Here is a 6442-nt window from a genome sequence, read left to right on the forward strand (position 1 = left end):
CCGATTTCACTGTCACATCATTTACACAAGCTTCCTTAAGGGATATTTGACCCTAAAGCAAAACATTCTCATTAATGACTTAATTTCCAATAGAAAATTTAGAAATACATGTCATCATTTTAATTTTTAATATATGAAATTTTGGTCCTCATGAAGGCTAATTAGTACAGTGGAAATTCTCTAGCCAATGTAGGTAGTCTATCTCTGAAATTGCTGAGTGGGTGATTAAATAACATCTTTCATGTTCTCTGCAGACTTTTCTTTTTCCAATATCTTCACATAGGTTTGTAACAAAACATGTACGTAAATGTCAACAGAAACAGTGGGAGATATGATAAAATGAGGTAACATCAACCAAACATATCCCATAGCTACCCCTATATTTCACGTGAGAGTATTTGATCCAGCTTGGGCCCAGGAAAAATGTCAAGCACATGAAGAATCGCATGAAAGTAAGACCTTGAGGCATGAATTCTTCCTGGCTTCTACCATCTTCTTGTTTAGTAGATAATGCAATAGACGACAGAATGCAAGAGGAAAGCAAAGATGGTTGAAAATCGTTCAAGTCAAACAACACATAAATGGCTTTTCTTAACGGAATGTATGTATTTCGTTATATATATATATATAGATGTACATATACATAAACACAAATAAATGTACGTATGTATATGTATACATAAAACTCCCCCAAATTCGCATTGAAATTTCTCTGTTCAACATTCAAAGGGGTAGCAACTGTATAGCATGACTAGATATTGTGAAAATTAATAAAGAAATCCTCATTTAAAATGAAGTCAGGAGGCCAGAAGCTGGAGCCCCCACGCAGTACCACCCACACTCAGTTATAGGAAAGACAGTCAATTACAGACCCAACAGAAGTTGTGAACAGGAAAGAATCATCAATAACAGGAAGAAATGTACATTGCATCCAAAACAGAAATCACAAGCTGAGGAACTCAGCCAATGAGAAACCATCACCACCCTAAACTCTTACTTTTCTCCAACAGATGTCTTTAAAAAAAACCCATCCCAACTTCCTCCTTTTTCTCTATAAAATAATGTTCCTCTCCATTGATTGCTAGATTCGCCTATGGTCAGCCATAGAATGCTCATCTGGAATTGTAAATCTTTGGCTATTCCCAAATAAACTCATTTTGGTGGTAAAATAACTGGCTGTTTTATTTTTAAGGGTAACAACATTTTCCTTCATCTCTCATATATTTTTAGGTTTTTCTACATACCTTGGAGGGCAGTGCTGAATGATGGAAAATTACCTAGGTTGTGGAAATAAAACTTAAGTCCTAGTCTCTGAAATAGAAAAAGTCATGGTAGTACTTGAAATATCAGATCATGGTTCAGAAAGGGGTTCAGCTCCCAGATCATAGATTCCACTTTGGTGAACAGCGAGAGGGGCGGAGCGCTCAATTCACCCAAGGTACACAAAGCCTCAAAAGCCAAATTATGGTAAATCTTAGCAGCCAAACCCTCACCAAGTCCTGATTCTTGACATTCTGATCTCTCCTAGATTACAATCTACCACCCGTACTTTGAAGGATGTCATTCAAATAATCGTTAGCCTTTTCCAGTGTCTTGATGTTATTCTTCAACAAAATACATTGAATCCGTAATAATTACTCATTACTTTACTTCTGTTTTTGGAATGTAATGCAGGCAAAGAAGGAATTTTTACTTGAAATTTAAGTATTTCAGCTGTGATAATTTTATTTTGCTGCTTCGTTTCTTTAATATTTTTCTTTAATCCATTCATCTATACTAATACATGAGAGAAATCTCAATTCAAAAATATTAATTACAGTGCTAGACAAACATCTTCTAGTGTGTGAGTCTTCACACAAATAAAGAAAGCAGTGCTTTACTTTTATGAATCTTGCTTTGAATTTGGACTGTTTATAGAACATATGAAATAGGACAATAGGATGAAAGAAGAGAGAGCAAAATAACTGAACTATCAGAGGTGGAAGTAATTGAACGTGAAATCATGAAAAACAATTGAAAGGAAATGATACCTTCTGTTCCAAAATATATATTTTTCCTCCAAGTTCTCTATTTTGTTTTCTCATTGTCTCGATGTCTTCCTTTATTTGTTGTATATCAACTAAAAGGAGATAAAATGATTTCTAAGATTATTAGGCAAACCCAGTAAAACTGAATTATCCCAGTGTATTAGCAGCAGAGATGCATTATCTGGCACTAGGAGTGTAACCATTGTGCCTGAAGAAAGCAAATTTTAGTTAGCGGTATTTTAAATCTAAGAAAATCTTATTTCAATGACATGCCTATTTAAAATTTTTTTCAAAGATGCTGAAACACAATAAAATGTCTTCCCTTGATTTCTCTCCCATCTTTAAGCACCAACCTTATAAAATTCAATCACTTCAAATAGTTAAGCCATCACCAGAGGTGAAACATAAAAATCAAGCATCCTATCAACTTATACTTCTCTCTTCCAACTATTAAGGTAAATAAATATGTCCCTGCAAAAAGCAAAAAAAAAAAAAACCTTATTTCCTCCAAGGTCGCCCCACTTTCATTCTCTATTTGCCATTCCACAGAAGAGAAGTTCAAAATGTCGACTGATTGGCTACTCAAAGGCCTCCAAGGTCTTCCTGCTGCCCAGCAGATTGCGTTCATGAGAACCAGGGTGGTTGGCTCCTGACAACAAGGTCTTTACAATCAAACACACTTGGGTATGATCTGGGCTTTACCACCTAGCCACCAGAGGACCTGGATAACTCACAAGCCCTGTAAGACAAGCTTCTTCAGCCCCAAGATGAGAATGTTACCATCCACCATGACATGAATACAGCACACATAAAACACCCAATAACAGGTAGAAGACACATGGAAAGCTCCAGAACACAGCCCACAATTCCACACTCCTCTCAGAGGCATTGAATTCTCTCACCTGACCACAAAGTGCAAACTTATCTTCTATTTGCCCAACGTGAGAGCTCCAATACCCTGATCTCTCTTCTCACCACAACCACTGCTGCATTCAGTCACTGTGACAAACACCAGCAGTTGAGGGCCTACTATGTGCCAGGCAGCCACCCTGGCTCTCAACACACAGCACCACGTAATCATCCCAGTCTAAGAAGCCCATACAGAATGTCTTATCCCTATTTTGCATCAGGTTCATTTCCACTCATTCTCTACTGGCATGAGTGGCTCCCTCCACTTCAGACTCATAACCTGTGGTCATGACACACACTTTGCCTGGCAATATCTGGGTTCTTCTCTAAGCTGTAAACTTCTTGATAGTCTTCAATAGTGTTTTCTCATCTTTACATTTCACCAAGAGCCAGGTCATGTCAACATACTCACTCCAAACTGCAGACTCATACCATCACTTGTTTCCTAAACCTTTCTATGCAAAATTAAACTCGTCCCATTGTCCCTACACCTGTGATCTGTTCCTCCTTCTGTTCTCTTATCTCAGTAGATGGCAACTCCCTCTACATTGTCATTTAGACTCCAACTTCGGAAGAGTAAAATTTTCAAGCATTAAAAAGTCAATTAGACATCAGAAGTCACTGTATTTACTCCCAATTGAATTAAAACCCACATCAAACACCCATACTGAGAAAATATTACAAAGAAAACTAAAACCTAAGATCTTACCTTGATATACTCCAGACTTTATCTAGGAGAGGAAGAAACAAAATTAAATTTGATGTCAAAACATATTATTAGTAAAAACCTATAGTTCCTGATAAAATATAAAAACAATAGTCAAATGAAATTATAAAAATCATTTTTTCAGTGTAATGATTCATAGGATTAAAAATAAGAAAAAAAATAGAATTTCCTATTTAAGTCATGATACTTCACAAACCATCTCTGATAAAGACCACAAAGGTAAAAACTTATTTTTGACCAAAAGATTTATTTACCTTCTGTTAAATGAACACCAATCACTTCATTTTCATAGTGAATGTGGCAGGCATTTTTATAAATACACTAATGCATCATTTACTTGATTTTTTTTGGTCAATTCCAATATCCACACTGAAGTCCAGAACCTGGGATTGTTTTAAAAGCCTCAAAAAAATTACAAAAAGAAAAGGCAACATTTTCGTACTAAGATATGCCTCTTTCACTCACTAGAAAGCTTTTCTGAAATCTTACACAGATTCGGCTGTTTGCTGAATTGATGAACAATTACAACACATCAGGTCCTATGATTTTTCTATACCACTAAAAACAGAGGGTCATTAAATGAGAAAGAGAATGGGAGATGGCTAGAGAAAACACACAAGCAACAACAGAAATGACAGCTAACATTTGAAGAAAGGGAAAAAAGTGCTTCCCAGATCCAAGTCATCCCCGGTGGAATTATAGCTCAACAAAATCCAGGCAGGGCCCCATTTTAATACCATGGAAAGATTCATTTTCTTGACCCCTAAAACATATTTCCCCATTCAAAAGTTTTAAATGATGATCAGACGCTGAGGACAGTCCACAAAACTTGCCAAGACACTGGAATATTATTACAGTATCAAAAGTCAGGCATAATAATGTTGTTATAGGAAAATGCATCCATGGAAGGCAAATGGAAAATCATGGATAGTCCTCTAACTTCACACGATGCTCAGGAGACAGCGAGCTTCTCTGCCCCTTGCCTCTACCCAACCCCAGAGGCAGGGGCAAGTGGGACGAGAGATGGGCTCACAAAATACTTAATATGTACATTTTCTTTTTAAAGGTCAGGGTTTATAAACTGTAGTTTTCTCATTGAGAACATATTGTTGTCTTACTCACTGAGTTCTTTTTAGAGTATTTTACAAAGTTAACTTCCATTTCAAAACATTGATTTGTGTTCAAGTTAGTGATATAAAGGAAACAAATAAAAGAGCTGGACTCCTGGATTCAGATCCAGCTTGTAAGGAGTTTGGAAGTTGTCACTCTTGTCCACGTAACAAGGAAAAAGCTGAACGAACTGAAAATCAAAAACTCTTCATAGATCTATCAGAGAACTGATGGCACAGGGCCAACTGTTGCCTGCAGAATCTGAGAAACTGACTGGCAGTACAGACAATAACCACTTATTGGTGCAGAAGCCCAAGCTTAGAAATCTCCATGGGAACCAGAACACCATGGTAGGAAAACTTATACTGTAATTGATGAATTCCAGGATGCTCAGTGTGGACAAGAAAGACATCTCAAAATGCCATGGTGCCCAGTGTTAAGGACCTCCCATATATGTGTGAATTTTATCTTCAGGGATCCAATAGGTTCCCACAGTAATTATTAAATAAAAATACCCTCATGCTATTGGTAGGGAGAGGGGAGAAGTAGCCACTTAGAAATAAACTCATAGTATTCTGTTCTTCTTAAAAAGGCTTGCCTGCAAGAGAAACTACTTTAGCAGAGCCTAAGTGGCGTTTTTCCAAAGACTACGTGACCTAGGTGAAGGGAGATACTGGACTCCAGTGTTCTCTCTTCTTCCTGTCTCACCTAACAGTAAACTCAGCCTAACCCCCAGCCAGATAAATATAAATCCTCACACTAAAGACCTATTTACCTCAGTTGTTCCTTTAAACCAGCACACAACATCCAGTGTTCAACAAAACCTTACAAGGCAGACTAAAAGAAAAAAAACACACAGTTTGAACACAGAGAACAAGCATTAGAATTACACTCAGTATGGCAGAGTTGATGGAATTATCAGACTAAGAATTGAAAACTGCAATGATTAATATGCTAATGGCTCTAAGGAAACAAATGAACAACATGCAAGAAGAGATTGTGAATGTAAGCAGAGAGATGAAAACTCTAAGAATCCAAAGGAAATTCTAGAAATCAAAAACACCATAACAGAAATGAGGAATGCCTTTGATGCATTCATTAACAGACTTGACATAGCCAAGGAAAGAATCAATGAGCTTGAAGAAATGTCACTAGAAACTTCCAAAACATAAATGCAAAGAAAAAAACTAAAAATGCAGCATGTAAAATTCAAGACCAGTGGGACAATTACAAAAAATGTAACATATACATAATGGGAATATCAGGAGAAGAAAGGAAAGGAAGAAATATTTGAAGCAATAATGACTGAGAATATCCCAAAATTAATGATAGTCACCAAACCATAGATTCAGGAAGCTCAAAGAATTCCAAACAGAATAAATTAAAAAAAATCTACATCTAGACATATACTATTCAAACTACAGATAATCAAAGACAAAGAAGAAATTTTGGAAGAAGCTGAGGGCAGAAGAGCATTCCCTTTACCCACAGAGGGACAAGGATGAGAAATACATCAGACTTCTCTTCAGAAACCATGCAATCAACAAGAAAGTGGAATGAAATCTTTAAAGTGTTACAAGAAAAGAAGCAACAACCTAGATTTCCATCACCAGTGAAATTATCCTTCAAAACAACATCACAGAGTAAGGAAAATTATGAGGGATAATGA

Source organism: Ceratotherium simum, chromosome 26, assembly GCF_057802395.1.
Source record: "Ceratotherium simum simum isolate JZ-2026a chromosome 26, ASM5780239v1, whole genome shotgun sequence".
NCBI lineage: Eukaryota > Metazoa > Chordata > Mammalia > Perissodactyla > Rhinocerotidae > Ceratotherium > Ceratotherium simum.